We start from the raw sequence: 8580 nt of genomic DNA, 5'->3' as shown, positions 1-8580 counted from the left end.
ATCTCCTTCCTTTGATTGACTGAAACCGGTGTCAATGGTATCTTCCTCGAATCCATCCTAAATTATGACCAAGGTGTCAACCTTGCCCACCTTTTTCACTCTTCTTCTTCTCCCAGTCTTAGAGGTTGTAATACCTCCTAGGTTTTTCCTTTTGTCCACCTGTTTTGTTTGTGCATGTGTCAGGACATTTACTCGTGCGATATTTCCAGGATATATACTTATAGTTATGATGGTGGCATGGTTAGATATAGAAGCATTGACATTGGCACGATATACTGAACACATGAAAGAGTTGGCATGGCGTTGGTCTGCGCTACTATCGGCTGAGTTTGCCACATTTTTTAGAGGACACTCCGCTACTCGATGAGGTCCATTACAATGACAACATTGCATGCGTCCCCTTCTCATAGTCGAGTTTATGTCTTTTCCTTTCCACTAGACCGTGGTTTGAAACACTGGTCCTTTTGTAAGACAAACTCTGGTGTAATCTCAGTTGGTTCCTTGTAGTAGTCATTATTCACTTCTACTTCGTGCATAGCTTCCCCCTCTTCCAAGGGTTCTTTAATCAACACCTAGTTGATCTTGGCCTGTGGGGTGGCTGTGGTGGTAGAAAACGGGTGGCGGTAATGGCAACATGTCATGCATCCTGAACATTCCTCTTGCTAAGTAGGATATATTTGGTTTCCGTGCAACCACATTGGGTTGCATTGGTGGTGCTGGTAAAGCTAGAGGCACTCTAGTGGGTGTTGGCAATTGTGCTAAAAGGCTAGATCCTTGGGTATCTATACATGGCACTATCATGGTTTCCTAGTCTTTGAGAGAGCACAATAAAGTAACTGCCTTGGTCTTAGGTGAGGGCATTCACTGCTTGTATGATTTTTTCTACAGATTGAGCACCAAATCAACTCTCTCTAGGGCTAGAGATGAGCATTTCCTGATGCTTCTCTACCATCCCTAACTTTTAACTTTTCCAAAATGGTAGTGTTGAGTTCTTCAACTGTCATGTTGCTTGTTCTTGGATCCCACGTCCTGAGGACTAGTGACTCGTGATATTGCTTACCACTGAAGCTTCTTTGGCATCTTTTGGTTGCAGCAACTCAAGCATGTTATCTTCATGTTCAATAGCCAACTTACAGCACGTATCCAGAGTAGTCGGTTGGGCTAACACCAGATAATCATACATCTTATGATCCCGGACTCCTCTCCGGAAGAAGCAAGGTAATAACTGATCATCAGTTAGCCTTTCCCTCACTTTGTATTTTGAGTTTAGGTGCTTGAGTCGAGAAACATAATCCCACATGGATTCATTTTCTTTTTGCTTTATGTTATGGAGTTGAGCCACAAGACTCCATTTATAACCACTTCGAGCAAAGCTCGGTATGAACACATTTTTAAGCCGCGTAAAATTGACTTTATCTTCGAGCTTATTGAGAAATGTGATACCATGGAGCACAAGAAATGTAGGGAGTGAGTCACATGAACAAGAGAAGAAGCATGCACATTAGAAAAAAGAATAGACTAAGGGTTTGATATCAAAGGTTGATTTGTATGGTCACTTGTAAAAGGTGAAGTCAATGGTCAAAAGGTGACACATGGAAAGCACAAGCTTGCACATGTAGTGTGAGCATTTATGGAGACATGGTTGGCACTAGGGTGCACACAAAGCATGGATTGGAGCCCTTCTCAAGGCTATAAATATGGGTGTATGGAACTTGACTATTGTAATGAGATTATTGAGTTTGTGCCTTAATCATTGTGTCATTGATTAATCTCTATCTTAATCTTATATTAGTATTTTTTAAGTCTTTCATTATGGCCTTATGACTTTCCATGATCCTCCCTAGATCCATGTTTCTTAACATGGTATGAGAGCAAGTTAGGTGAGCTAGGTTCATGGTAGGTGCATCAGCTAGAGTAGGACCATCACTACATTCACGAGAGAGAGAGAGAGAGAGAGAGAGAGAGAGAGAGAAGAGCAGGTTGAGTGCTTGTGCGAATTTGTGGCAGCAGTAGAGGAAGAAGAGAAGGCAGGAGACTAAGCAACCAAAGGCACCCCCACAGATCCACAAATCAGCCAACGCCAGCTTACACGCAGGCCACTTCTACACCTAGTGGTGGAGACCGTTTAGTCAACGATGGGTGGAGGTCCAATACTCTGCGAGACGATCAAGCTAAAGAGCACCTAATAGACATTGAGGCCTTAAAGGGCACTCATTGGCGCCATCGTCTATCAGACGTCCAAGTCATCAACCTCACGGCATCAACAGAGCAAGAGAAGAAGGAGGTGTTGCCGCGTTCAACGCTATCTCAACCCCTACTTCACCAATGATATGAAGATAGGGTTAATTGTATTAATTCCTTTAAGCTTTGGTTCACATGATGGTTTTTCATATGCAAGAGAAATTCAGATCTAAACATGTCATATCTTATTGTTTAGATTTGGCCAATTGCATATAGTGGCATCACCAATATCTCTTGCACTTGTAGTTCAAGCCATCGCGGCTTGGAAGCACCACCACAAAAGGCCGCATTCATGTGCAATGTAACCATCCCTTCTCATTTACATGAATAAGCGCCAAAAATGGCAGCATGTGTGTGTTCGCATCAAATATGTAAAAATTGGGACTAGGCACTGGGTCCATTCCCCCGCTGGTAAAACCTTCCCACACAAAAACCCATTGCATTTGTGTGTTGCATTAAGGAATTTCAAACACTCTCCGTGCCACAAGCGCGACGTAAGACCACCCTTCCATGTCCATTAAGACGCATACATCAAAATTGCATTGCATGAACAAAGGCTCCAACCAATGCCAAGAAGCAATAAGAAAACATCAACACCACCACTCCTACAAGCAAGCATCAAATTGTAATGCCGAATAACCACAACAATACTAAGTGTCAAAGACAAGCCCGAAGACCAGAGCCCGAGCAAGAGCCAAGGGAGGTAAAGCCAGAGCCATCAATCAAGACGCAAAGAAACCAAGATCAAAGTGACAAGCCAAATGAGCACGTAAAAAATCCCTCACTATCCAAGCCGACATTGTAAAGGCCACCAAGTGAGTAAGCCAAAAATTATTTGTTATGTGTATCTACCTGACCACCTAAGAGTAGCCAATTGAGCACCCAGGGTGGGTAATGATTGTCATAACCCCACTCTTAGAAGAGACCTCTAGATCTCAAAGATAGGTCAAGTCTCTATCAAGGGGGGTACCTCACTCTTACAGATGACCTCTAGGCCTTAAAGATAGGTCAAGTTACAATTAAGGGGGGTGAAAATATGTTTTAAAACCTCTAGGTCAAAGATAGGTCAAGGGGGGGTGAAAATATGTTGTAAAGCCTTGCATCCGACCACCTTGAGTAGCCCAAAGATTTGGCACCAAGGGGGGGTGTTGAGAAATGTGGTGCCATGGAGCACAAGAAAGGTAGGGAGTGAGTCACATGAACAAGAGAAGAAGCATGCACATTAGAAAAAGGAATAGACTAAGAGTCTATTATTAAAGGTTGATTTGTATGGTCACTTGTAAAAGGTGAAGTCAATGGTCAAAAGGTGACACATGGAAAGCACAAGGTTGCACATGTAGTGTGAGCATTTATGGACACATGGTTGGCACTAGGGTGCACACAAAGCATGGATTAAAGCCCTTTCCCAAGGCTATGAATATGGGTGTATGGAACTTGATTATTGCAATGAGATTATTGAGTTTGTGTCTTAATCATTGTGTCATTGATTAATCTCTATCTTAATCTTATATTAGTATTTTTTTAGTCTTTCATTATTTATGGCCTTGATCTTTTGCCACTATGATCTTCCCTAGATCCATGTTTCTTAACAACTTTAAGGTTCAATACCATTAGTGGGCTTTCCCTTCTAAAGTTAGAGAAAAGGCATGTATCATGGTCACATCGCTCACTGGCCCACATGTTTTACATGTTAACTCAAAGATCTCTATGTGTTGGATCGGGTCCCTATCTCCTATGAACTTTTGCACAAGTTTTGAAATGATGTGTGGCTTCATCTGAGATGGTCTAGATTCAAGGGCCATGCCTAGTTCCCTAGCCATGCCTCTTTCCATTTCTATGACCATATTCAATAAATCTGCCCTTGTGGCTGTATTTAGATATGTGTGGGGATCTATTATTGGCCTCTGAGGAGCTATCACCCCTACCTAGATCTCATCCTCTACCTGCGTAGTTCCATCTATCCAGTGGTCCGGGCAATTCCTCACCTAGCTCATCATCAGTGGCCTCAGCCTGCCTTTGTTGAATTATGAGTTCCATGCTCTGCAAGAATGTGGGATTATTGATCATTTCATTTATCTCCTCTCTTGCGTAGAGCCGATTCTCTCCTCCGCTAGATGCCCTAGGTAGATTGTCCACTTCTTCTTGCAATTTGAGATCTTCTTCAGTCTTGGGCTCCTCATTTATGGGTTCTAGGGCTGGTATCCCTTCTTCTGCCATTCCCATCCCCATGTTATCTGTGGCTGCTCTAGATGTTTCTATTTCCTTGCCACGTGGCCGTAATAGATTTAAATTACCAATTTCCCTCTGTTTCGCCATCATTCTTCGCGTATTGAACTCTTGCCTTTGTAAGCTCAGAAGCCGCAATTGATGCTTTGCTTTTGCCATCTTTATGTTAATTTATAATTCCTCAGATGTGGGGAAGAAGATTTGACCCGTCTTGGTAGCATTTTCCTTATCCCGCCAGCCCGACCCTAGGAGTCATTCCACTAAGTCTCAAAGGGTTAGTGTTCCTGGGTTGAGACATTAGGGTTATATGTGTTGGTAAGTTTGGTTTTGGACCGTGTCCCATGCTCATTAAGAGACGGGCCCATACCTGCAGATTGTGCTTCATCTTTTGTGCCGTGTTGCAGGCTAAAAAATCCCTGGCCATATCAAATATTCCACTGGACTTCGCAGGAGAAGCTGGTTTCTCTTCCTCTTTAAGTCTGGAGAACCTTAATCCTTCTTCCATGGATTCTTTGCTACTAGTTTCTGTAGTGGTCAGATTTCTCCAAGTTGCAACACTCAATTGAGTGCTCGCCGAGCAACTTGAACCAACACTTCTCTAGTAGGAAGAACCTGGGTGATTAGATGCATTGTCATCGGGGGTAAGGTCATGTCCAATAAGTTTCCCTGACCTTGAGTACATGAGAATACAATTCAATAAACTAACTCTCTACTCCAACTATTATACTTGGATTTCTGTTGGACTGACGTTTCACGTCGTGAAATACCAGACTATATTTCACGCAATGACTGGCAAACTGTGTTTCACATCGTGAAATGTGTTTCATGTCGTGAAATGTATTTCACGCCATGAACGACTTGTATTTCACACCACTTTCACGCGTTGCCAGTCGATGATGTTTTCATAGATTTAGAGTATGATTTTCCTGCCCAAAAGATCAAAAAAAGGTTAGCCTAGCAAAAGGAATGTAATGCAAGTCACCAACACAACCAATGGCTCCTTGTTTTTGTGATTTTTTTTGAAAAAATAGAAAAAAAGAGTGTTACCAACTGCTATCTCATGATAGTAAAATTAACGAAATCAACAAAATCAAAAGAAAATCCAAGTGTAGCTTTCCTTTAGGCAATTCCAAGTACTCACCCACACTTCCACACACACAATTTTCCACAACTACTCTAATTTCTTCCCTTCCACACAAACCTTATCTACATAATTTTTCACAATGCACTTTCAAAATGCAAAGGCAATAGTTAATCAAGCATAATGGGAGCTGGAGCTTGGAAGAGACAATGGTTGTTTCCTCGGCAGCGGTGCCAAAAATGTTATTGCCTACTGCACCTCCCAAGAGAACTCCACACATTCACAATCGGAAGAATCAATAGACAACAACCATTGTAGGGTACTTACCAATGCTTCGAGCTCACGTCCCTTGAGGCTCTCCCACATTTGGAAGCTCCAATTCTCCAATCTTACTCACACCACAATGCAAGGCAATCATCCACTCACTCTCCCACACATAAGCATGGAAGATGCACATACACTAGAGTTCTCTCTCTCTCTCTCTCTCTCTCTCTCTCTCTCTCTCTCTCTCTCTCTCTCTCTCTCTCATACACAAGAAATGACAAGAGCTCTCATAGCACAAAGGGGGATTGTGTCTTTCCATTTGAGAAATTGCCTTATATACAACTGGTCCTTATTCACATTTGGGCACCCAAAACTTACTAACTAAAGCCTTGGCTGGCAAGTATCTCATAATGTACAACCTTTATAGTGCCTTTACATAACACTTATTAATGTCCTCAAATGGAGGAGCATCTTTGTTAATCCAAAATGAGATTAACAGCTACTGGGCTATAGCCGGGAAGGTAGTTAAGTCAGTAGCCTAGCTAGTGGGGTATAGCTGGGCCAATAGCTATGCCAGTAGAAGCTAGGCCAATAGCTAGGCCTAGTAGGGGCCCAATAGTAGCCGAACCTATATTGGGGATCATTAGCACACATTGGGAAAAGCAAAATAGGAGCCATTGTATCCCACCATGTGTTGTGCCACCTTGTTGCTCAGATGCAATAGCATGGATATTTCGGGCACCTCCATCACTTCACTGATTCCCTTTAACTCTATCTCAACCCTCACCTCATCCATTCATCCCTCACCTCCCTCTTCTCATATCCCTCATCTCCCTCAACCTCATATCCCTCCTTGGCAAAACCCAAATCCAAACCCTCACCTGATCTCCCTCAACCCTCACCTCATCTCCCTCTTGCTATTGCCCTTGCTTCTCCTATTTAAATCAGTTTTAACTTCTCTTGCTCTTACTAATAAGTAGGACATTTGTGTGTTTATTTTTTTAGGTTTATGGTTGTGATTATATATATTTTTAATTATATATTTTATTTAGGGAAAACCATTCTCCAAACAAGTTTTTTCGAGCAAAGCGAAAAGCCAAGCGAAACCTGCCAAACAATCTATAAAAATAAGCAAATATGTTCACTTTTTAAATATGCACACGCAAGAATAACACTATAGTTAGCATACAAATTAAAGCATGTACTGGAAAAATTGACCCAAGCCATCACCCAAAAATAAAACATTTGTTTCCTCACATACTATCAAGCCAGAGTAAATTTAAGTTTGGGTGATAATCCAAGCTAAATTTTTATATTCGAAGGGTTCAAGAACTAATATTGAGCTCACCACCATAAGAAACTTCAACATAGCCCAACCATAACAAAAAGTTCCACCATATGTCAAGGTGCTATATTTCAGCCCCAAAAAAAAAGTTGCACTATATTTCAAGGTTCCATATTTCACACAAAATGTTTTACAATATGTAAAAGTTCTCTATTTTGAAAAGCAACACCAAAAAAATCAACACCTCATGCAAGCACCAAATTGCATCTTCTACCACACTAAGGGCCTGAAACAACTCCACCTTGGTGAGTGTTGCCTAGTATAGAACTTATGAGCCAATGAATCCAAGCCTAGAACCCACCAGTACATGAAGTATAAGTGCTTGCATGGCATGGCATGCCAGGTGCTTGGTCTCTTGTTTTTGAAACCCTTCACATGTGCATCGCGGAAAGTCTGCTCTTGACATATAGTAGGTCACACCATTTGCTCTGGACACCATTCATTAGTGACGTAAAAGATGTGGGATTCATTGCATAAAATAATGGCCTCATGAACAACCTATGCATCCAAGGTCCTTCCCTTCCCTATGTTCTCGTGGAATTCTTTAGTCAATCAGGCTCTCCACGTAATAATCTTTCCATCCTTGTATTTTGGACAAAAAGCACTAGGAACTTTTATTGTAGTTGCATTTGCTTGAGCTATGACTGCAAAGGTGGACCCCCACTTTGAAGCACAAATCCATTTACTTGAAGCATTTGTATCTCATGTGGCTACATATATGTCCCGTCACCCATTGGCCACACCTAGGTGCGGGGACATGTATGCCAATCACGTGGTTTTCATCAATATCCCAAGAGTGTGTGGAAGCCAAGTTACAGAACCCAACAAACCCTCCCAACACCAACATGGTATTTACAACAAACAAAGAAGCATGGTGCAAGCCCTCCGCTATTTCTATCTGCATCTCCCTTGTTGAGGTATCTCCCACATCTTCCACTTTGCTTAGGTAATCGCCCAAAACAAGTCATTTTCTTACCCGACTCTGTCATTCGAATAGCCCACATTGTTTTGGGTAACTTTGTCACCATACATGTCTCAACTTTCCCTCCTTGTGCACCTTTTTTTGCGAATACTACGTTGATCTACATTATCATGTTGCATTTTAGGAGAGTTTATCCCCATCTCTTACATGAAGATAGATCCATGAGTCTTTTGCTCAAAGATGTTCTTACACCTTGATTATAAAATTTATCTATTGCCATATCTTGCACGCCTAGTACATTTCCTATAGGGGTTCCTTTCAAGTAACCAGTGTATTTAACACTTCCAATTGGTATTTGCCTCATTAGAACCCTCTAAATTCTAGTATTCCATAGCCATTCTCTTTCAACACATTATTTAGCATCTTTCTAAAATTCAATTTGTGCATACCTATCCTCAACTTTGAACTCACATGTAGCTGTAGTTAAAAGCTCACGGACAT

The sequence above is a fragment of the Cibotium barometz genome, chromosome 13 (genome assembly GCF_041138505.1).
Source record: "Cibotium barometz isolate CiBa-2024 chromosome 13, ASM4113850v1, whole genome shotgun sequence".
NCBI lineage: Eukaryota > Viridiplantae > Streptophyta > Polypodiopsida > Cyatheales > Cibotiaceae > Cibotium > Cibotium barometz.
This window is presented reverse-complemented; position numbering follows the sequence as displayed.